This window comes from Cryptomeria japonica, chromosome 8 (genome assembly GCF_030272615.1).
Source record: "Cryptomeria japonica chromosome 8, Sugi_1.0, whole genome shotgun sequence".
Classification (NCBI taxonomy): domain Eukaryota; kingdom Viridiplantae; phylum Streptophyta; class Pinopsida; order Cupressales; family Cupressaceae; genus Cryptomeria; species Cryptomeria japonica.
Genome location: NC_081412.1, coordinates 307,111,087 through 307,136,889, shown reverse-complemented (window position 1 = coordinate 307,136,889; position 25,803 = coordinate 307,111,087). Strand labels below are relative to the sequence as shown.

At 37.5% G+C, this 25,803-nt stretch overlaps 1 protein-coding gene across 4 annotated transcripts in view; it reads left to right on the top strand.

The window, feature by feature from the left end:
• Window positions 1–25,803, top strand: part of LOC131060571 (pentatricopeptide repeat-containing protein At1g09900-like) — a 77,832-nt gene that overhangs the window by 14,489 nt on the left and 37,540 nt on the right. The gene's annotated exons all lie outside the window — the stretch shown is intronic.

The window sequence follows — 25,803 nt, the reverse complement described above, 5'->3', positions numbered from 1 at the left end:
ATATTGTTTTTGATGTTTTGAGTCTTAATGCACCAATTTGGTGATGTAATACTTGTTAAAAACAATTAAGATTATGGCATGAGTTTTATTTACACTCTTCCTAGGCTTTTTCATCAATGTTGAGTTTGCTTCAGCTGTAACTTGGTGTTTGCTTCCATTTTGTTGTGCATGTGATATTTGTTTTTGTATATCCATGATTGTCATTTGTTTTTGATCATTGGTAGATAGTTGGAATAGTCGTTTGCTGTTGGTATTGCAATGGAGTTGAAGTGTTTCTGTTAGTAAAGCTAGCAAGGTGCACTGTTGATAAGAACTTTTGGCATAACCTTAGTCTTCTAGGGACCAGCATGTTGTGGTAACAAGGCAACAAAATGGTGACTCTTGCGGGGAAAACACTCTTAAGAGTTTAGGAATTAGAATCTCTATTTAAAGGAAAACTTGAAACAAATAAAATCATTCCATTGTAAACATTAATCAAACCTAATAAAATTAGGTAGGCCTAAGGATTTACTATCATTTGATCAAATTTTGTGTGCATGTGAAATCATTTAACCTTTCAAAGTCAGTAAGTGTTGACCATGGAATATGAATCATAATTATATGATTTTGACCCTTAAACAAGCAATATTTAACAAATGATATGCAAAGGGAAGGCATGATGAAGGGGTGTGACTTTCACTCACATTGGAAGTTATAAGGGGGAGAAGGTTTCATTTGAGAAGGAGAGTGGAAGGGGATTCCATTTTAGAGCAGACAAAAGGGCAGAAAGGAGGATATGGGATGCCATCCTAAAATGCAGAATTCTGAGTATAAACAGCAGACACATAAATATGTTATCAACATATTTGGAAAAGGGAGTATATGCAGTCATCGATTGGGATAGGGGTTCCGATACATCTTAAGACATCATCTCAGACAGTCTGTCTAACCTAAGTCACAAGGTTCGAATTCAACAGCCATGAAATTTGGATGAAATTTGAAAAAGAATTTCGGATTAAATTCGTCTTATATACTTTTGTTTATTTTTAAATATATGTAATACTTCTAATGAATTATCAAAATAGTTTAACATTGCTAAATAGATTTGAAGTCATTATAAAAAGATGGCACATTTATAAAATATAAACCATAAGAAACATGTGAAATTGTAGAATTTTGAACCTGACCTATCCTTTGTTGAGAACAACTTCTAATTCCCTGTCATATGGTTATAGCATCCAGAATCTAGGTACCAAACATCTTTACTAGTATTTTCAAGAAGTTGTTCTCAACAAAGGATAGGTCAGGTTCAAAATTCTACAAGTGGTATCAGAGCAGGTAAAATTGTTTTGGGTTAAAGTTTTATTGTTGGAATTTCGCCAAAGTTAATCATGTCGAATTCTAACCATATGCCCGTTCCAGAATTTGATGGGAATGATTATGATTATTGGTGCATTAAGATGCTGACCTTTTTGATTGGAAAAGATTTGTGGGAGATTATTGAATCAGGTTATGAAGAGCCAACTGATTGGAATGCCCTTACAGCCAATGAAAGAACAACAAGAAAGGAAGCAAGGAAAAAGAATGCTCAAGCTTTGTTTCACATTCAGATAGCTCTTGATAAGAGCTTATTTCCAAGAATATCAGGAGCAACAACTGCCAAAGATGCCTGGAAGACTCTACAAGAAGCTTACCAGGGTAGTGATCAAGTTAAAGTGGTCAAGCTTCAGACATTGAAGCGAGAGTTTGAGAATTTGAAGATGCAAGAAGCCGAAAGTATAAGTGATTATTGTGTCAGAGTCAAAGATGTGGTCAATAAAATGGCTACACTTGGGGAAATTGTAAGCAATGAAGTTTTGATAAAAAAGGTGTTGAGATCTTTGACACCCAGATGGAATCATGTAGCAATAATCATAGAAGAAAGCAAGGATTTGACAAAACTATAGTTTGATCAACTAGTTGGATCCCTGATGTCTCATGAAGAAAGATTGAAAGATTCTTTAGAAGGTGTAGAGAAAGCGTTTTCCTCTAAATTGCTAATCACAAAAAATGAAGATGCAAGCAGCAGTAGTGCCAAAAAATCAATCAAGGCCAAGGTAAAGGGCAAAGCCAAAATTCTTGAAGAGGTAGAGGAAGAGGTGGCTCAAGAGGAAGTGGTGGTTTCAGAGGAAGAGGTAGAGGCAGATTTGATAAGAGAAATGTTCAATGTTACCATTGTAATAGGTATGGCCACTTTGAAAGAGAATGCAGATTGAAAGAAGGTAAAAGTGCTAACTATGCTCAAGAAAGTAGTGAGAATCCTCCTGATCACTTATTTTTGTCTTATGCAAAGGGTGAAAATACTAGTAAAGATGTTTGGTACCTAGATTCTGGATGCTCTAACCATATGATAGGGAATGAGAAGTTGTTCTTAGCAAAGGATAGGTCAGGTTCAAAATTCTACAGAAATCACGATTGCGAAGATGGTTTCCTTTTCAAAAAGGTACAAAAAAAAGTCAAGACTTTAGAACTTTAAAAAAGCTCTAAGTCATCAAGAGCACTTGGCTCAGATGGTGTAGCATCATCATCTGTATCACTATCCAACTCCTCATCAAGAAAGTCAGGCTCATCTGCAACTGACACTTCTATGTCTTTTGGAATGCATTGTTTCTGAAGAAGATGTGGAGTCGCTTGCTGATTTGTTCATGAACAATTTTAAATTGCTGCGAATGTAGACAAGGTCTCCCAACTTTCAGACAACAATTTGTTCTTCTTGTAATGGATGTGGTCAAAGCAACTCTAATTCCTCTCACAAGCTGATGAACTTGCTCCCCGACTTAGTATTCTAATGGCAAAGTGCTGAAGTTCAAGAGTTTGTGCTCCATAGGTCATCCACTATCTATAACTAGGTACCACATCTCGTGTCATATCATATTTGGCTCCTGCTATTCCAAACAACCCTTCTGCTCTCTTGTATACCCAACCTTGGTCGCTGATTAGAGATGCAATTGTTGGATCTAGTTCAAATTTGCTAATGGCTTCATGAAACCCTGCCATAATTTCAAAATTACCCTGTCTATCAATATGAAACAGCTTAGGCTCCAAATAGCAAGCTGCTGCATGTAAAGGTGCGTGCATCATTTTCCATTTGGAATCAACTGTCTCCCACATCTCCATGTACTTTGCATCTACATTATTTAGTGCTCTCTGAATAGCTTCCTTACAACGATCCATGCTTTCATAAAGCATGCTAGGGCAAGATTTGTCACCATCAACCATACAAAGCACATCAACAATTGGCTCACATATACTCAGAACCTTTGATCCACTTTCCCAAAACAATTTGCTCTATGTTCTTGCCCTTAACACTTTTAGAAAGCGCTGAATTTTCCCGCTCATTGGAACAAACAACATATCTCAAAGCTGCTTTCTCTTCAACAACTCTTTTCAAAGTGATATAAAATGAAGCAAACCTTGTGTCACAAGGCCTCAACAACTCCCTAGATGCATACTGCCTGTAAAGACTCAATGTGAGATGATGATTTCTTATGAAGTTTGCAATGGTTCTCCCTCTATGAATTGCTTCATGTATCCATGGAAACTTAGCCAAATCATGAAGCAACAAATACAAACAATGTGTTGCACATGGACTCCAATATATTTGTGGGTATTTCTCAACAATTAGTTTTCTAGCTCCCACACAATTTGCTGCACTATCAGTTACCACTTGAACCACATTTTCTGCCCCTACTTCAAGAATGGCTTCCTCTAATATTTGAAATATGTATTCAGAAGTTTTCTTGTGGTTCATGGTGTCAATCACTTTCAAGGATGCAACACCTTTAGGACAAGCCACCAAAACATTGATCAATGGCCTTTGACATACATTTGACTATCCATCACTCAATATGGTGCAACCTGTTGCCTTCCAAGAGGCTTTGACCTCAACTAGTTTTTCAGTCACTCTATCTTTTGACCTTTGCAAAAGAGTTGTCTTGAAAGCCTTAGAATTGGGAGGTGTGTACCCTTTGCCAAACTCTGCAACATTTTGAATTGCATTGCGAAAATGTGGATTTCTAGCTACATTGAATGGAACAGCACTTGTGTAAAACAAATCTGCTAGTGCATCATCCACCTGCTGTTTCTCTATTGGTTTCCAAAGACTCTTCAAAGTTCCACTCTCTTTGGATGCTCCTGTGGCCTTGGGTAGATTCGAAGAGGAAGACATAACATATGTGAATCTAGACACATCCTCTTCAATTCTCTGTTTCTTTTGTGCTGCCTGCATCTTTCCTACAATTGAAGAGGCTTGCTCTTTCTCTAAAATAGCTCTAATTTCTTTGGTCATTTTTGGACATGCAGTAACACCTCCACCTTTACCCCCTGTAATACCAGAGCAAGTGGTCCTTTACCCTTGTTAAAGTTTTGGGAAAAACTTTCGAGCAAAAGTTACAATGAAGATAAGCACCATTGCTGGTCACATGTTTCCATGCCTTTGAAGTTGATTTGTTGGGAGCCATTACAATCTGTACAATTTAGAAGAAAAATGTTTTTTAATATTTAAAACATGGATTAAATTTTATTTTAAAAACAGTAAAACAAAAAATATATAATATGTTAATTTTTAACTCTAAAAAGCAAAATAATTCAATAAGTTTAATTTATATTTAAATATAATATTTGTTATATTTAAATTGTTAATTTTTATTTTTTTGACATCTGCTAAGTTTTAGCTTAAAATGAAAAAATAAAATAAAATACTATTAAAACTAATTATAATAAATGCTTCATTTTCTAATAACTAAATAAAATAAAAAACTGCAAATAATAATTTTATAAACATCTATTATTAAAATAAAAATGCATCAAATAACAAAAATAAAATTATATTTTTTAACACAACATATATAAGAAAATTTAATTTAAAAAATAAAAATGAAATTTAAAATTTTGTCCAATGTTTCAGTTTTCTCACAGCACATGTAAAACAAAAAAATAAAACTATATGAAATGTAAAAAATAAAGATTCTGAAAAAACAGAAAAATAGAACTGTGCAACTTTTCTTTTACTGTAAAAATTGAAAAATAACTCTATGTATATCGAGGGCAGAAAAATAAAACAATATGGAAGCTTTTTTTTTAGCGTAAAAAATAAAACTATAAGTCTATATGACTATATCAATATGACAATATCAACAATATATATCGAATACAACTTGAAATTAACGACAAACAAAAACATTAAAATCAGAATAAGTTGGAAAAATAATTAAAATCGAATAAGCTGCCTACCTGAACACGACATCGATGGCAGACAGGAGGAGGTAGGCACGACAGTGATGGCAGACTAGAGGAAGTTTGCTATGAAATGGAAATCGTTGCCCCAACAAACACAGAGATATCAAGTAGTCCACTTGCGATCCAGCTGACACAACAGAGATATCCGCAAATCACTCAACTCAGCTCGTGTTGTGGTCGGCAAAGCCGCAAATCCAAACATCCACTATCCACCGATATCTACCTCCTATTTTAATTTAGCCAACGCTTTCACTGGTTTGCAGGGGGTTCGTGTGTTTATAGAGGGGAGAGATGTGTTTTATAAAAAAATCCACCGGAGACACTAAGAGCCTTTTGAAACCCTAAAAAAATGCTTTTTAAATTTTTTCTTTAATGAAAAAAAATATCGTTGTGTACGTATGAATAAATTGCCGAATTTAAACGTATTTTATGGAAAAATTTGAAATTTGAAAAAAAATGAACTTCATGGATGAAGTTCTCCGAATCTTGTGACTTAGCGTCTAACTGCTGCTGTGTGGTACAATCATTCTATGCAAACTTCTAATGCTATAACAATATTATATATGTGCATTTCTGCACATCACTGTTTGGATAACTACCAAAGCATCTTTATGATTATTTACATATTGTGACATGATTATTTATATCATAGCAAATATAAATTAGACCATTATATTCTTCCGTTGCTTCATATATATCTTCATGCATTCCGAGTGTTTTCCATCCCATGATAGAAGGAAGAGGGTCTGCAAGAGGGGTATGGTGATGAGGCATTCCTCTATGGTATGCCACCTCTACGAGGGGACCAAATGGTTCCATGAGGCCAAGGGGGTACAGTTGGTACTGCCCTTGGGCCTAGAGGAGATGGTTTTCAGGGCACCCTGTTGCAACCTCTCCTATTACGATGCATAAATACAAGGGGGCCAATCATAAAGAGGAGGAGAAGGTTGGCAAGACGAGGGGATAACGGAAAGGGGATACCTAACTGGGTAGGCCACCTCATTTGGATGGCATGGGCCACATGAGGCCAAGAGGGATGGTATATCTGCTCTTGGGCCTAGGGTAGAGGGTTCGAGACACCCCCATTGAGGTCACTTTCCCCTATGCTCATCTATGATTGAGCCTCCAAGGCATTTAGTGTATTTAATGGATGAATCACTAATTCTGTTTATATATATATATATATTCACTAATCTGATCTCTGTTTTGCTAATCTGATTACTGTTCTGCTATGATTCCACAAATCTGATTTCTGAGATTATTATTGTAAGAAGTTTCTAATCTGCTGCAGGGTGAAAGGGATTCCTTAAATCCACTTGTCCACTTAGAAATTAGGAAATTAGGGCAAACTTAGGGCATACCCAATTAGGGGGCATTACAGATTTGTCCCATAAAACATGGGAAAGTATATTAAACCAAATCCTTGAGGCATAAGTTGTTGATCTACTATTATGGTCTCTACAAGCTTCTACAAGAGTAGACACTCTTAGTGATTGTCTCACAAAGATTGTAACTTCATGGATCTAGTGCACACAAGTAAGAGTCCCAAGCAACTAAATTGGCTAGCAGAAAAGGGACGGTAAGTTTGTTGCGCATCTCTTGAAATCTGAAGTTGAAGGCATGGATGGGCTACCATGGGCTCACACTATGAATTGTAAGAAAGCCTTCATTGGGTTTATGTTTTCTCTAAGTTGAGTCACAAATAAATTTTCTTGTTCCATCTAGGAATGTATTGCATTAGGTGCTAAATGGTGGAATTAGTATGAGCATCATCCTCAAAAGTGATTAGAAAAAGTCTACATACATCTTAATGGATGGCACCTAGCAATCCTAGTTTATTTTTTGTATGTTCTTATGTGCTTTTTTGTAGTTCGCCTACTCTTGGGGATGTAGCTTGGGAGTGTAAGGAAAGCAGAGTGCGGAAAACGCCTTCCTAATGTCAATTTCTGAGAGAAGTGACGCAGATGAGTGTTTCAATTCGAATTACAACAACTAAGATACACAATACAAGATACACAAAACAACATGAAAAACACAAACACAAAGATGTACACTAGATTTCACGTGGGAAAATCCTTATGGGTGAAAAACCTACACACCAAAGTAATCCCTTGTATTACAGTAAAACAATTACAAACGAGTTTCTGACCTTTGATCTGATCTCTGTTCAGGGAGCAGTAGAGAAGACTACAATCTTAATCGGCTTTTCAATTCAGCTTTTTAGAATTACCAATCGATTGCTACAATCCTCTTTGTGACAATGGTAGAAATCATCCTCACACGATCGAACCAACTGCAACTGTTTTCTAGATGTTTTAAATGTTTCTGTTGAAAAATAGTTCGTTTTAGTTACTCCATCTTCCAACTGCCGAACTTCTCAGAATGTCAAAGAACACGCATGTTGTTGCCATGGCTTCCTCTGAGTCGTTCCAGTTTCCACCAATCATTAGCAGACAACTCGACAAGTCAAAACGAGCCCTTCGTGGTCCCCACCAAGACCATCTCAAAACATATCGGCATATCGCCACCCGATGGAAGTGTAACTCACTAGTTCTCATTGTCACCAAGCTTTGTTCCACCCAATCTCGGATCCCCGATAGTGGGCTCCTCACAAGTCTCTTATTGGTTGATCACCACTCGATGGAAGTGTAACTCATTTGTTGTTTGTTCCACCTGATCTCTGATCCCTGATAGTGGGCCCCTCACAAGTCTCTTATCGACCAATTGCACTTTGTCAGAAAGGTGACTTCGGTTACCGAAAACTCAAGTTCGACCGGTAACACTTTTGCGCGATACTGAACAAATCAAAACTGCAAGGAAACCAAAACAATAGTCTTTATCGCCACATAATGAGACTTTAGTAACTTCCTTCAGACAATCTTACCGAACCCAAATGCTATTACCGAAATCACTGCTTCTCCAGGCAAGTGCATAGCACAAAGGTTATCAACTACTATATCAATAACATGAAGGTTATTCAGTTCTCTTTGAAGATGATCAATAACACGAAAGTTATTCATATTGAACTGCTCATTTCAGAGACCAAGTGCCATCTGTTCGAGATTTCAACCAGTAAGTTTGAGACACCCATTCTCAACATTCTCCCACTTGACGAAGAACTTATTGGTATCTCCAGATATTGTACATCAACATGTTTTGTCTTGGCATGGAAAGAGGGATTTTTCGCCAAACAAATGGCACTCTGACTGTCGCAATAGATAAACATCTGCCCTGCATTAAACCCAACATCAAAACACAAACGCTTAAGCCAAACGGCCTCTTGACAGGCACGAGTTGCTGCCATGTACTCTGCCTCTGTAGTGGACAAAGTGACTACAGCTTGCTGCTTGCTCATCCAACTGATTGCACCACCATTCAACGTGAATATGTATCCACTGGTGGATCTTTTGCTGTCAATGTCCCTTGCCCAATCAAAATCCACATATCCCTGAATGCTTACAGTCCTCTGCGATCCAACCAAATTTCCATGGTAACACAAAGCATACTGAGAGGTACCTTTCAGGTATCTAAACACTCTTTTTACAGCATCCCAATACGGTCTTCCTGGATTTGCCATAAATCGACTTAATACTCCCATTGCTTGGGCAATGTTTGGCCTTGTATAGACCATTGCATACATTAGGCTGCCTACTGCACTTGCATAAGGCACCTTGGCCATGTCCTCCTTCTCAGTAGAAGATTTTGGACGATCTTCAATAGAAAGCTTTGTTCCCTACAACACTGGAACAACTAACTGCTTGCAATCTGACATGCTAAATCTCTCCAGGACAGTACTAATGTACTTGCTTTGACTAAGCCAAAGCTTTCTATTATTTCTATCCCTATTGATTTCCATCCCCAAAATATACCTAGCTGCACGTAAATCTTTCATTTCAAAACGTGTTGACAACTGAGATTTTAAGTCAACAATCATACCCTTATCATACCAATGAACAACATATCGTCCACATAGAGAGCAATGATAACTAAATGATCCCTCTCAGTCTTGTAATACACACAATGATCAGACTTTGACCTTGCAAATCCCAGAGACAACACAAAGGTGTCAAACTTCTGGTACCACATTCTAGGTGATTGTTTTAAAGTTTTAAACCATAAAGAGACTTTTTTAACTTGCAAACCAAGGATTCTTTACCTTTTACCACAAAATGCTCAAGTTGGGACATATAAATCTCTTCCTCCAAGTCGCCATGCAGGAACGCTATCTTCACATCCATATGCTCGATCTCAAAGTCATATGCTGATACAAGTGACAAAAGAAATCTAATAGATGTCAGCTTTGCTACAGGAGAAAAGATTTCTCCATAATCAATTCCCTCAACTTGGGAATAGCCCTTCGCAACCAATTTGGCTTTATACTTTTCCACACTGCCATCCCGACCGATTTTCTTTTTAAATACCGACTTGAAGCCAACAAGTCTTCTACTTTCAGGCAAGGGCACTAGATCCTAGGTTTCATTCTTCTTTAGTGAAGTCGTTTCTTCGTTCATGGCCTCCAACCAGGAATCTAAATCAGGCATTTGTATTGCCTCTTTCACAGTCCTAGGCTCATCAATGTTAGTAACCAAAGCATAGGCACAATTTGTATCCAACAATGAGAAACCATACTTATCAGGTTATCTTCTCTCCCGTGTAGACCTCCTCAATGGTTGAGGTGGAGGTTCTTGTTCTTCTTCTTGACCAGAACTATCAGAGCTGCTTGAGCTCTCCTCACTTTCAGGTACACATGGAGTTCGAAGTTCCTCCTTTTTCTGGAGTTAGAGGAATTTCAACTTCTACTTCCTCTTTCTCTGTCTTTTCAGACTGCAAATCAACTGAGGTGGTCTTCAGCTCACAAAAGATAACACTTCGGCTGTACAATACCTTTTTAGTTACCGGATTCCAAAGCTTGTATCCTTTCATTCCCAGACCGTAGCCAATAAAGATACACTTAACAACCTTGTTATCCAACTTAGATCTATTTACATCAGGCACATACACATATGGCTCACAACAAAAGACATGAATATGTTTCAGAGAGGGCTTCTTACTAGACCATGCTTCCATGGGCGTTTTATCCACCAACAATGAAGTGGGAGATCTATTTTGGAAATAACATGCTGTAGACACAGCCTCAACCCAGAACTTCTGCTCTAGACCAGCACTACTCAACATGCTTCTCGCCTTTTCCATCAACGTTCTATTCAACCTTTCCGCAACTCCATTTTGTTGTGGAGTGTAAGGTGTGGTCTTATGCCTTTTAATTCCATGGTCTTTGCAAAATTGATCAAATTCTACTAAACAAAACTCACCGCCATTATCAGTCCTTAGGCATTTAATTTTTCTACCAGTCTGATTTTCAACCAAGGTTTTAAATTCCTTAAATTGACTGAACACTTCTGATTTGTTTTTCAGAAAATACACAAACGCCCTTCTCAAATAATCATCTATAAAACAAACATAATTTCTAGAATTCGACAACAAAGGAATGTTAACTGCACCAAATACATCAGAGTGAATATAATCCAACAAACCAGAAGATTTATAAGGACTAGAATAAAATGAAACACGGTGTTGCTTTCCATATATACAATGTTACCAAAATTCAAATTCAAAGTTACAATCATCAGGCCCTTCTACCAGGTTTTGTTTTTCAGAGCTTTTAAGCCCTTCTCTCCCATGTGATCGAGTCTATTGATGCCAAAGCATGGTTTTCTCAGCAGGAAGTTTAACCTCCATTGAACTTGCAACGTTCTCTTCTAGGCAGCCTTATCTGACTTTCTAGAGACACTGTTACATGAATAGACTGTGCATCCAGCTTGAACAGAGTACCAATCTTTGCACCCTTAGCCAACACTATAGAGCCTCTAGTCATCTTACAACCACCCCCTGAGAATAATACTTGTACACTAGCATCATGCAACTTACTAACAGAAAGCAGATTACCAGCTAGACTTGGTATGTGCATTACGCCATTAATTCCCTTCGTTCTTCCATCAGGAAGCTGAATTCTGACTCTTTCTCGACCAACAATTTCAAGAGATGAATCACTAGGCAAGTAAACCTTTCCATCATCATACTCTTCATACTTGGAAACCATTCTCTATGAGATGTCATGTGGAAAGATGCACCAGAATCGATCAACAAGACATTGTCAGCTGTTTGTGTTGCCAAGGCAACAATGAAGGCATTTGCATCGCTATGAGAAGATTCAATATTAGAAGAGTTCTTCTTCTTCTTATTTTTCTCCTCTTTACAATCCTTTCGGATATGGCCAGTCTGCCCACAATTCCAGCATTTCACCTTGGACTTCTTGCCAGGAGACTTTGATCTCTCCTTTGATTTGGATTTGGACTTCTTGTCCTTTTGTTTGCCTTTCTCTTTTGATCTCCCTCGAACAGAAAGGGCCTCCTTGGCCATTTCAGAAGACTTCCTCCGTGCCTCTTTTGAGAGTAGTGAAGAAACCACATATTCCATTTTGAAAGTGGTTGTTGTACTCCCAATAGCCATCACCAGATGGTCCCATGTGTCCGACAAGGAACACAACAGAAGCATACAACGATCCTCATCCTTAATCGCATCTCCCACAGAAGTTAATTGTGCAACGATCATGTTGAAAGCATTTAAATGGTCTGCTACAGATGTCCCTTAGCTCATCTTCAAGGAATATAACTTCTTCTTCAGGAACAACTTATTTACCAGAGACTTTCCCTGATAAATATCACCAAGTTTCTTCCACAAAGAAGCTGTTGTCTTCTCCTCATGAACATTCAAGAGAACAGAATCCACAAGGCATAATCTAATAAGCCCTTTGGCCTTCCTATCTGCGAGATCCCAATCTTCTTGTTTCATGTCTGTTGGTTTTGATCCAGACGGTGCAACCCAAAGGTCTCTATCAACCAACGGGTCTTCCATCTTGAGTTTCACCTTGTACTTCTTGCCAGGAGACTTTGATCTCTCCTTTGATTTGGATTTGGACTTCTTGTCCTTCTGTTTGCCTTCCTCTTTTGATCTCCCTTGAACAGCAAGGGCCTCCTTGGCCATTTCAGAAGACTTTCTCCGTGCCTCTTCTGAGAGCAGTGAAGAAACCACATCCTCCATTTTGAAAGTGGTTGTTGTACTCCCAATAGCTATCACTAGATGGTCCCATGTGTCCCAGTGGTTTTAGAGACCAAGTGCCATCTGTTCGAGATTTCAACTAGTAAGTTTGAGACACCCATTTTCAATAGGGCGGAACTTATCAATGTCCTCAAGAATATCACGGACAGTCCATTAGAATGGGATTATTTCCTAGTGGAGACATGGCCACCAAAAGAAAAACTACATCTAAATAACCAAAAATCTCTTATTAAGATATAACTACATCTAAATAACCAAAAATCTCTTATTAAGATATAACTGAAACCAAATCTCAGATTTTACAAACTACAAAACTACTCATCTTAGAAAATACAACTATTTATTTGTGTTACCCATGGTTTTGACCCTCCTAGTGCTATATCGATGATGCTTCTTTTGGCATGCCAACTTGGTGATTGAACTAGATGTTACTCCTCGAAGGCCTGTAATCTTTCTTATAGGTTTAGTTGTTTGTTGGAATTTGGTAGCTAGCTATTGGACAAGAGGATTATGGTATTCAAGAAAATATGAGATGATAGTTTGTCTTATCCTGCCTATTAGCAACCTCTTACCTGGAGAAAATAGAAATAAATAAATCCAAATACACCATCAATCAGAAATCATCTCATTTATGAGACTATACAATTTTCTAAGGCAGGATGTTGGCAGGTAAGAACTTAAGTGTTCACAGTATTCTTCTCATTGATCTCCAGTCTTCAGTAAACATAATTATTTCTAAAGTCTTGATGGATAGGCACTAATCCCTCCTGATTCACACAACAAGAGTATCCTTGATTATTGCAAAAGGAATCAAGTGAATGACAAGTCAAACAGTATCTATTATTATCTTAAAACACAAATCAATAAATCCTAAAAGCAGTGATTCGCTCCAATAATCGAATGAAAGCAATTAGGGTTGAGCAGATTAGTAAGAAGGGATTAATCTCCAAAAGGTGTGATTAAATTGAAGTTAATCGAAGGGTCAAGGGACATAAATATAAGAGACACTTAGGTTGCAAACAGATTTCTATATGAAGAGGCACATGCTTTCATCCCATGGAAAGGTATAAATGCCAATATTGACCTCCAAGTAATAGGCATCGAAGTATCTGGATTGTGAAAGAAAGAAAGCATTCACATGCCTTCAGACTGAGACATACACATCAACTGCTCAGTGATCTGAGTATTTTTTATTATTTTTGGTGGTATGATTTATACGAAGAATCAGTATGCTTTTATATGTAAATAATAGCTATCTGATCTTAGAATGATAACTCTGTTGTATTAAGTCTGCATATGTATTTCTAATCAGTATTAAGTCTGTATATATATTTCTAACCAGTATTAAGTCTGCTTATATATTTCTAATCAGTATTAAGTCTGCATATATATTTCTAAATCAGTATTAAATCTGTTATACATTTCTAAAATCTGCATAAGATAGAATGAACAGAATCTGTAGAACTCCAACCAATCAGACATTCTGTTGTGGAGGGGATGATATGGTACATTTAAGGTGGGCAAGCAGCCAAAATGTCCATTCTAGGTTAAGCAGGGGTTGATTGATGGATGTGCTTCCATACCCCCTGAACTCTAAAGAGTTAAGTGGGAGGTAACGTAACGGTGGTACTTCCATACCCTTGAACCTGTTGGATAGACTCAAAGGGTGCCTGTTGTGTTTTTTAGACACCTTTAACACAGAATAAAATACCAAAGGGTATTCTATCCTCTCTTGATCAAAATCTTCTTGGATGCTAAGTTATATGATCAACCAAGATGACTCCAAGGTTTCTTTAGTCAGGTCTTGACATGTAGATAGCTCAATTGGTTGATGTGATTGCTGGTAATCCAAGGGGCCTTACATATATGTTTCTTAAGAGATATTACTTGATTTCAAAGAATGCTTTTCGAATGTTACTATTACTAATGGATGATTAAAAACGAAAAGTTGAAGGGTTTGAGGGATACTAAACTACTCCTAAGAATGCAAGGACGAAGGACAATTTCTATGAAACTCTACTAGTCTTTCATTTGACATACAAGAACAACTCAACAAAGGCTAATGCAATCTTCTAAGGAAATTAAATGATTTTCAAATTACTATCAAACATAGATACCATCATTTGAATGCATATCAATGATTGAATAATAATTGAAGCTAAGCTCATTCAAGAATTCCAGTTGACCACGCAAGGCAAACTTACAATCAGCAAATCGCTAGTGGTATGGATATATGAGTTTCACCATGAATAATGCACAACGTTCTATTATTCAACTTAGATACTTAAACAAAATTTAAAGCTTGAATTGAGAAGATGAATAACCATGCAAATGCTCCAAAAATAAAATATAAAATCACCACACTCCAATGTCTTATATTATTCTGGCAGCAAAATGGCAACAATTGTTCAAGCCTCTCTTCTTAGTTACAAATGAAAAATGGCAGCTTATGTAGAGCTCCCAAAATAAAATAGAGGGCCAAGATTGCCCTAAAATGAATGGCTAAGATTGAGACAACTAAACCTTAACTAGGGTTAGTTGTGACCAACCAATTAATTTCAAAGTCAACCAATAGAAAATGAACATCTTTCTGGCACAAACTTTGAGGAAGATTCCTCCAATGAGAAAATAGACACCACATGGAATCACAACAAACTTTCTTCTAGAAGCTTGTTTCCTTTATCTCTTTCCTTAGTAGCAAATTCAATGAATTTGGACATGATGCAATCAAGCTCATCTTCTGGAGCTTTGGGCATGATCTTCATCTGATCTTCCATGTAGTCCAACTCCTCAATATATGAAGCGAAGATCTTTTCCCATTCAGGTCCCAAGTCACTAATCTTACCCACAAGTGTCATAAGTGATTGAATATCCTCCGATTGTCCTTCTGAAAGTGATCCAGAAGTTCCAAAGAAGATGCTTCGATATTTTCTGCTATCTTGTCAGCTTCTGCTTTCATTTCTACTCCAAGAATTATTTCAACTGCTCCTATAGTCTTATCATTTATTGTTTCTATCATGTTTGCAACTCGATCACAACCACTATTTATGCCTTCAAACATACTACTTCTCATTTTGAGTGTAGAATACCAACCTCGGAAGTCATATTTCTGCCCATTTCTTATTATTCTAGCATCCAACAGGGTTTGTCTTGGAATATTCATTAGTGCTTTCAACCTTGGGATGGTAAAATCTCTTGTATAAACAAAGATATCATAAGAAGCCACAAGAACGACAGTCCTATCAAGTATGGCTGAAAGTGTATCAAATACATGAGCCAACTCTCCCACAAATTCGTTCGCCTTAGTGAAGGAAGTATCAATCCATCTTTTCAACATTTGTGAATTATTTCTCATTTCCTCCAAATCATCCACTGAGTCTAGCGGAAGCAATGATGGAGGCATGCTTGAGGGATCAACTTGCCTTATGGGATTATCAAGTTGTTGCACACAATTCGTCAAGGCATTCAATTCTTTTTCTAGCTTCTTACTATGTTGTAGCTCAATTTGTAATCTCTCACGGATTGTCTTCACTGTATCATCCAAGTCTTCCATTGCCTGCTCTGTAGTAATAGGTCCTAACTCAATTGTCTCCAAATCATACTCATCAGCAGTGATCTCATTTTGTGGCTTGTCCACTCTTGGAGTAGCAATCTGTATGACTCGGGATCCAGCACTGTCTTTTGTGATCTTTGAAAGCTTGGTAGCCTTCCTCTTCTCCTCTGTCGGACCAATCCTATCCAAGAAGTCATCCAAGTTGTCAATTGTTTCATCTTCAGTTACTATCACTTCCTTATTGATTCTCTCTTGCAGCCATGGTGGAATAGTGGATCTTTCCTTTTCTACCTGTAACTCCTTGATTTGCTGTTCTACTCGAGGTGAAGAAGTCACCTCATCATCATGATTTCCTATATCCACGTATTCATCTTCGACATCCTTGTCTTTTGTAACTACTTCTTGTGCTCTTGGAGGGTCTTGTACATGGGGCTGCTTTCCTTTAGCCGCCTTATCTCTTTGATTGTTATGTATAGTGGATTCCAGTGATTCATTTGCACCTTGATCACTACCTCCTTTCCAAGGTGATTGTCCTTCATTGTTGGTTGTCTTGTTCATATTGACCTCATGGATGGAAGAGGTGCTGGTGGAAGGATGACTTGTACTTGTTCTTTGTTTTTTCTGCTTTGACCCCTCCTCGTGACTTCCTTTTTTTTGAAGCTCATAGGTTGAGTTGACTGGGTAGTATTCTCGCTTATGCTTACGCTTTCTGTTTCCTCATCTGAAGAATCTGGATCTCCCATCATATTAAATGTGAGCTGCTCATTTTGAATCTTCAATTTGTTATTTTGATATTCTACCCATCCTTTTGTGTAAGCCAAGATGGGTTTCATCAACTCATTCATATCAGTGACTTCTACTTCAACCCAATTGACTTCCACTTCTTTATCCTTTACTTTCTCATAAGCACGCTGGAGGCACCTTCCATCATCTTGCGCCTGATCTGGGATTGTGAACACCCTGAATATCCTAATGATATCTATAGGCAATCTGGAGAACATCATCTTTCTAATCTCAACATCATCTTTGGCATTCATCCAATAGTCTTCTATGTCGTGGCCCGTGTCTGTGTTTGTTACCATTCTTCCTCCTCATGTTGCCGTATGGATCAAAATTATTCCTTAAAATATTTTTAGTGAAGGGATAAAATTTCATCTCCTATTCTGATCTCTCAGTGCCTGCAAAGATGGTCATACCTCCAACGATTGTCCAACCACAATGGGAAAGGAAATCCCAGTCTTATGTTTGTCCTTAAGAGTCCTGTCATATGCAACTAATTGTCTCAATACCTCTAACAACACCATCTTGTTGGTAGGATAACGTGGAAGCTTGTATGGTGGAGATGAGCATCCTTGAACTCGTATATAGGTGAACTTGGGAAACTGAATGAACCAAACACCGTATTTCTTCACCAAGTCTTGTGCTTGCGAGGATAACCTTTGATAGATGCTGCCTTGCAACTTTCTTGTTATATGCATGGAGAAGGCATCATTCACTCTTCGATAACGTGCCTTGTTATGAAAATGCAGCTGTGTGTAGTTCTCACATACCCTTATTTCTCCCTTTCCATTTCCTACTGGGCCTCTATACATCAATCCGACATACTCATGATTTCTGGCAAGAGAGTATATGATGTAGGAGCTCATATGAAATTGTTTGGTGCGCTCAAGTCTTCTCGATTGAAGATCAGGATTGTTGCTTATAATCTTGGCCCAGTTGATCTTCTCATTTCTTGTTGTCATGGCTTCCATGAAGTATAACATCCAATTCTCAAATGAGGAGGCATGTGGACTTCCCATGACCTTGTTGAGTAGGGTAATCAGATCACTGAACTCCTTGAAGTCCGTTTGGTGGAGCTTGCTTGGTACTTTGCTAAGAGCAGGCCGAGCCTTTGACAATCAATACTTATTGATGATACTTAGGCATTTGTCAGGGTCATCCTCATAGATTGCCAATGCTGCTTCTTTATTCTTGTATATCATATCCTTAGGCTCGGGTATGTTGAATGCCTCATTGATAGCAGTCTCTAACAAGAATGCTAATACTTTGCCATCAGGTGTCTTTATTTGTCTTGTGTTGACATCATAGTGTCTTGCACATTCAACTATTAAGTTCATTGCATTGGATGGTAGGAAGGAAACCAGCTACTTGGATAACTCCACTTTCAATCATTTTCTCTGAAATCCTAGTTGGCTTGCTTGTGTAGAGGGGTTCTTGAAATTTCTTCATGTCAATCCTGCCCAAATTGGTGTCTCCCACATTTGCCCATAGTGAGGTAATCTTTGATTCAGGTAGTGCTTCTTTCACATCTTCCTTGATGAGAGCTTGCCTTGTGAGCCCTCCAGCTTTCGAGGCTGCCATCTACCTCGTGGAAGAATTTCCTATGTTAGTTTATTGATTAGATATTAATACTTATTAGGTGTGAGATACATCAAAGTTAGCAATTCTTCTTGAAAGTATTTGAAACTCCTAAAATATCAATGAATTACTAAAATCCCAAAGTCCTCAAATTAACTTCAGTGTGCAGAAAATCTGGAAATGATTATTTCTTAAAATAAATTTTAGTCTAAAAAAAAAATGTGCTAAATGATACTGCTTCTCATTGCAAAACGTTATCTAAATCTGTAATTCCATCCCAAATTCATGTCATCTGGCTACATTAATGAAAAAAGGTATGATTTTACTAAAAATGATCAAAATTTAACTTGTCTCAGACCTGGACAAAATCTTTTCACCAGGTTGAATATCAAAATCTGCTCTAATTTTGACGATTTTGACCTTGTGTTGATGTGTTATCAATGGCAATGACTGGTACTAATCAATGAGCTTGGTGCATGCTGAAGGTGAATTTGCTTTCTTTGATCAAATTCGCTTCACATTAATGGTTCAAAATTTCAAATCGCTGCTCTGTCTGATGCACAAGGAGAGATAATTCACTTTGTGTTGTGATCAAATGAAATGATCAAAACATATCCTTTATAGGCGCTTCGAGGCTGGGGTGTGTCTTTTCATTCATGAGCTGACTTGATTTCAAATGTTTCATTTTATTTTATGAGTTTCCTTTCAAATTCCCCATGCATTGGTTCTTTGATTATAGCCGACTTGTTTTGAAATGGATTTGTTTTATTTTTAAAGCTTCAATGGTTTTGAATTTTCAAAATACGACGCTCTTTTGGTTAAATGCGATGTTCTTTATTCTTTGGGGTCCATGTTGGCATTTTTCTCCTTGCTGATTTTCTACATTTGCCTTAATTCTTTTCCATCCTTATTGGGTGCTTTGGAAGGGGAGGTAAGATGCGATTGGTCGCATCTTTCACATAGGATACTTCTTCTTAGCAGGCCCCTCTTTCGTTTTTGCTGGGGCCAAACTCTTACATGCTTATCGTGGTTTTTTGAGTTTCTAAAACATTGTGATTGGTCTCCTCTTTGAGTAGGGCCTCCTTTACATCCTTGCCGGCGCTAAGACTTTACCATGCCTGTTGAATGCTTTGGAGTTAAGCATAACATGCCATGAGGGAAGAGGTGTAAGGGATGTGAAGTAAGGAATATGCCATGGTGGAAGGAGTGTGAGGAATGTGGATATAAGGGATATGCTGTGGTGGAAGGTTGGTAAGGAAGGTGAGGTAAGGATATGCCGCGGTGGATAGGGTGTGAAGGATATGAAGTTGGCGGTGGGTGTAAATTGGAAGTTGGGGATATATAAGGTAGTGAAGGATGGGAGGAAATAAAATGCCGTGGGGAAAGGGAGTGAAGAACACAAGGTTATATTGAGAGGTGGGGGGTGGGGGGGTGGGGGGGTGGGCGGTGAATCAGTCTAACAACAAATTTTACCAATTTAAAATTTTTCAACTTCAATCACACGTATATAACCTATCTCATTAACATATTCATTGCATACCAACATTCATATGTGATCTAACTAATAAGAACACAAGTAGAACACAAGATATATACATGAAAACTCTTATAGGAGAAAACCACAACAATAAATGCTTATATGAATATTTCTTTGTACAATGGTTGTAGGCACCAACCCTTACGTTTGTGAGCACCAACCCACTGGAAGCACCAACTCCCCAAATTTGTAAGCACCAACTTACAAGAGGCTCCAACCCCTTCGAGTGAAGCACCAACTCCAATCAAATGAGACACCAACCTCAATAACTGTCAATTATGATGGAATTCTTCTTCTATGTTGGTCGAAAATTTTGTACACCTGGGAAGATGTGCAAAATTGTGGTTTTAGCCAGTGTGAGAGTATAAAACTCTCCTAATTTAGGGAAGGCTCCCCTTCTATTACTACTAATAGTAATCTAATTTGGGTGGGATAACATCTTATTCTCTTTCTTCAGAACAAACGATATTCTTTCTCTTATTTCAAAAATGAAGTTACAGCAACAATGGTAAATACATAAATGAAACTTTTTGTAGGATTTTTAGAACATAAAGGGAAACAAAGTTTTCATGAAATCACAAAGACTTCCGTCACTTCCTTGGGATGGGAAAATAGAAATGAAAGCACAAAGTCTTCAACACTTCTACTATCCTATCAACCTTCTCAAAATGATAACAATGTACAACACACAACAACTCAAAGTCTGTCTATAAGATGCACTTCACCTTACATGCACAAGTCTTAAAAAATAAAAGCAACACAAAGTCTACAAGTTATCTCCTTCCTTGAGCTTTCTACACTAGCTTCAAACGTGATAATAAGCTCAAAGTTTGCAAGACCAAGTCTGAAAACCAAACCTATAACTCTAAATACAATTAGCAACTCAAAGTCTGCAGGATTGAATTTAAATCCCTCTTGAACAATAGAACAAAAATCACAATCAATTCCAGAAAATGTCGTCACATAACAACTTGAACTGGCACAAAGTCTCAACACAACTTGCCTCTTTTATTGAAAGCAATTTGATTTACATCTAAGCTCAAAGTCTTAGAGTGCACATACAAACTGACAGAATTTTGTTGCATTGCCAAAAGATGATCATTACAAAGAGCACCCTCGTCTATATATAGGAGAGGGTCTAAGAGCAAAATGTGGGAGAAGTCTAACCAATTGAGATTATTCCACAACTAACTAACTAACTATGACTTATTCAAATTATAGTCCTATTGTCTTTTGACTTGTAATTTGCTTACATGCAATTACAATTTACAACAATGCAAGTGATATGATCTCTTCCAATTACGATTTCTGACATTACATGTAATTTGTCAAAATGAAATTACAAATGCATAATTGAAACTAAGTGTCCAGAGATACGACTCTATTTACACCATTCTCTGTTTGATCTTCATGCTATTATAAGATATTCTATGATTGAAGTACTTAGGTTTGGGAATGGCATATTGAACCAGAACAAGAACTTGCACCCTTGATAGTCTTTGTGTCCTTGGCCAGCGAACTTCAACCTTATCACATGCTTGGGGTAGTACCATTTCTTCAAGAGGGAAATTCTTCTCTTTGTTGTGTTCTTTCTGCATGCTTGATTCACTTTGTCACTGAATGACTTCTATTTATAGATGACTTCATGAGGATTATTGACTCTTGGGCTGTCCCATGAATTACTATTGTATCTCTTCTTCTTTTGTTCACTGATAAAGAACCCATAACACCTTATTCAAGATGAAATTGTTATAAAACAATGCCCATGCCTTGATTTGTTGGTTTGATAGATCATGTGTGCAAACAAGACTGACAAGGGAAGGGACAAATTGATGAAAAAATGGGCTCACAAGTGAATATCGGGTTTTGAGGACTGCATTACATGTGTGGAAAAACAAGAGAATTGACTTGCAATTGTGGAGAACGAACATGCAACTTCATATGTGTAATGGGAAAATACAAGTTTGCACTTGTAATTGGATCCTAGAGACTCATTTTTAAGTGTTTTCAAGTACATTTTGGACCAATTTCGGGTTTTGGATGGCTGATTACATGTGATAAGAGTGCAATTGGATTTTGTAGCAAGCACAACACATAACAACAGCAAGAGACAAAAATCGGGTTTTGTGTTACATGTTGCATAAAACATACAGTTAAGCTAAATCGGGTTTTAAGAAAGGCATAACATGAAATACTTTTTTGAAAATCGGGATTTGGGTGCTTGTAGACAAGTGATGTTTGAATGTTGAAAACCACTTGCAATCGGGTTCTAGAGACCCGATTGCAAGTGAAGATAACTTGCATGAAAGAAGATGAAAAGGGACTTGCAATCGGGTTCTAGAGACTCGACTCCAAGTAAATTAACTTGCAATGAAAATGTTGTAGGTATGTTTGCTGTTGCGCCAAAAGCTCGAGCTATCAATGCTCGCTACAAACGCTAGACTTACCTAGATCTACGAGAGGTGGTTAAGCCATGTCGCGAACCCTGAAGGAGGTGCTGACCACCAAGTCAGCAATCTCCCCCTCAGCATCGACTGAGGGTTCCGCACCGATGGAATCAAGGAGACCTCTTGGGATTCGAACCCGTGACCCAAGGCTTTGATACCAATTGTAGGTATGTTTGCCGTTGCGCCAAAAAATCGAGCTATCAACGCCCGCTACAAACGCCACACTTACCCAGATCCATGGGAGGTGGTTAAGGCATGTCGCGAACCTCGAAGGAGGTGCTGACCACCAAGTCAACAAATGTATACCCTCACACTTGCAATGTTGTACATAAAGCCCGACTTGACTTGACAAAACTGCACAAAAAAATGAACTTTAGTTGCAATCAGGTCATAAAGACCTGATTGCAAGTAACAATATAACTTGTAATGATGCCTCAAAAACCCGACTTGACAAGTAACTTGACAATTAAAACAATGAACTAACTTGTAATCGGGTCTTAGAGGCCCGATTTCAAGTAAGTGCATTTACTTGTAATGTCATCCAAAAGTTCCTACTACTTGTAGTGAGGTCAAAAAGCTCCTACTTGTAGTGACTTTACTTGCAATGACAACAAAAAGTTCCTACTTGCAGTGATTTAGCTGAAACCGGAAATTGCATAGAAAGCTAGGAAAATGAAGGCAAAAATCAACCGAAACTTGGACAATAATGACAAAAGCACTCACGCATGATTTGACATTAACAAATATGAGTTTTGCACCTCGTAACTCGTGCCTTAGAGACAAAAACGACACATTTTGCACAAATTTGTAGGGGTTGTCAAATTTTTGAAAATTCAAAAATTGAGACGACATTCTAACCTGCAACAATATAGATCATGTAAATCTGCCAATCCCTTCTTTTAATTCCTCTGTAACCTCTTCATAATCTTCTTCTTTATAATTTTCTTTTCAGTCTGCTATGATACAGATTATAAATCTGTTTTAAACACTCCCACAATCTGCTTTGATGAAGATTATTATTCAGTCACATATATATGTCTGATCAAGATCTCCTCATAATTCTGTTATACAAATCCAATCATGATCTGCCCACATGTCTGCAACTAATCTTCTCACAGTGATCTCAACAAATCTGCACTTGATCCTTTTCAAAATTCTCCTTATACCTTCGGCATTATACACTTTTCACTTACAGGTGTATACAATTATTATAATCTCAGCACATATACACCCACAGATTTCTCTTTTGTCTGAACTATAATTTTTTTTAATATATTACATCATTACATCACAAACCACACAATTCATTCCATATATATCTTTTATCTCCAACAGACATAACTCTTAAAAATAAAGAGACATCCATTTGTTTAACTATCATATTCCATCTTTGGTTTGCTTTATATCAAAGAAACATTAATCGTTTGGGGAATTAATTGGCAAAACAAAAGTATAAGATTTTTTGAAAAAATTGGGAAAAAATCGTATTTACAAAAAAACGTAAAAAATTGCAGAAAAACAATCAAAAACTACTTTTTTTTTTATATTTAAGGGCATTTCCATAGCATAGAGATATTGTAGGCAAATAAAATTGACACTTCAACACATGAATTGTAGAAAATAGATTTTCGTTGTTTATATTCATATCGCTAATTACATTGCACAAAAACATACCACAACATAAATAATATCTAGATGGTGATAGATGTCAAAATGTTGATTACAATATAGTTTGTGACTTTGTACAAAGTGAACCTGTAAACTAAGTACAAAATTCTAAAAAATCAACTATAGACAATGACATGCTAGAGGGCAGCAGACTCTGATGATGAAGCTCCCAGGTGAGAGCCTCTCTTAGCTCGATTGAACTATTCACGATCCCAATTGGCTTCCCTCATGATATCAAAATCTTTAGACTCAAGTGGAGTATCATGATCATGATCATCATCAACAACAATCAACTCACACTCTGGATCTATCTCATCGAGGTCAATTGGCGAGTCTTCCTCAATAGTTCCTAATTTTTGCCATGTAGAAATTAGTCTTTGCCGTACGAGTGAGAAACATAATGAATAGTGAATACAATTTCAACTATTGCAACTATATATTAATATTCTCACCTTGAGCTTTCTTTATCTTCAAGCGGAGGTTGTGGTGAACGAATACCAAGTCATTCATCCGTTGTTGTGATAGGCGGCTGCGTTTCTTGGAATGTATGTGTTCAAAAACACTCCAATTACACTCACAAGTTGATGAACTGCATGGTTGGCTCAAAATGCGCACTGCTGTCCACCTTAAATTTGGTATTTCATTTCCAAAAGAAGCCCACCATTGCGCTGAAAAACACATTATATGGAGGTGATCTTGTAAGAGTATCTTAAAATCTTAACAAACTTAATGAGCATGTTGGCAAAATAAAGAGATTCTCAAATGTTTATAGAGTCTACTTGGTTGCATGGTCTTCCTGCTTTGCAGGGCAGCCCTACAAGAGAGAAATCCCTTAGTATGCCTGTACACCTGCAACTCTATCGTAGCCGCATCAAGTTTTTCCACAGTAGGAAACATTTTCTCTATGCACTTGAAGAAGCCTTGTTTGATTTCAACATCAATATCCATGTATGGAGTCTTATAGAATAACAAAGGATTGAGAAAGTATCCCGCAATATGGAGAGGAATGTGCATCTGTCCATCCCATCTCCCATCAATTATGTTCCACAACTGCATATACATATCCCTGTTATTTTCCAACTTACTCCTTATCACCTCCTTCGCCCTATCCATGGCCTCATACAAATATCCCATGGGGGGTTTTTCCCCATCCACTAGTCTCAAAACTTTTACTAGAGGCTTTGAAAATTCTACAATTTGTTCAATCGATTCCCAAAAGCTGGTAGAATAGATGAACTCCGTCGCTACTATGCCATTTGCTTATTTTCTGAAGCTAGACTCCATCCACTCAGCTGAAACAAGCATTCGCATCAAATTAACAAACATTCGCCTCAAATTAACTTTTTGCTCACATAATTTCTGCAATGCAAGGAAGTTTGTTGTATATCTTGTCACCCCCGGTCGAACTAGCTCCTTGTCCCCAATGAAAGAGCGCATCATAGACAAAACACTTGTGTGATTATAAATAAATTTGGTCACCTTGTGAACCTTTTGAAATACCTCCTTAACCCATTCATTTTTTCCAATGTCCTCTAGGGTTAGATCAAGACAATGTGCTGCACATGGCGTAAAAAAATAGAAGGGTATCTATCTGTCAGAAGTTTCCCAGCAGCAAGACATGCAACATCATTATCAGTGATAAATTGAACCACATTTTGTGGCCCTACATCAGTAACTACCATTTCATACATCTCAAACAATGCAGTTGTGTTTTTTGAAATATTAGATGCATCCACAGATTTCAAAAAAATAGTGCCAATCTCACAAGAGACCAGGAAGTTAATGAGAGTCTGGTTCCTTCTATCTGTCCAGCCATCTGACATAATGCTACAACCAGTAATAGCCCACTGTAATCGATGCTCTTT